Genomic DNA, 316 nt, shown 5'->3' on the forward strand with positions numbered 1-316 from the left:
ACCCTTATCCCTTGTTTTGAATGTGATTTTTTTTTTCTTTAAGCCAACATCTGTCTCGTTTTTATTACCTATCAACAGCTATCCTTCCTGTTTTTTTTGTTTTTTTTTCTATGGAGCGATATCTATGATTGTATGATTTTATTTCCCGTTTCTATTGCTTCGATTATATTTGATTGGGACGGTTTTAAAGTTTTTTCTCTGTGTGTAACTTTCGTCTTCAGAGGCGACGCTACTTGTTTTTGTGCAAACGCGAACTAAACAACCGACCATTGTCCAAAATATTTATTGAATCTATACTTTATTTTAGCATGTCGTT

Source organism: Penaeus monodon, chromosome 28, assembly GCF_015228065.2.
Source record: "Penaeus monodon isolate SGIC_2016 chromosome 28, NSTDA_Pmon_1, whole genome shotgun sequence".
Taxonomy (NCBI): Eukaryota; Metazoa; Arthropoda; class Malacostraca; order Decapoda; family Penaeidae; genus Penaeus; species Penaeus monodon.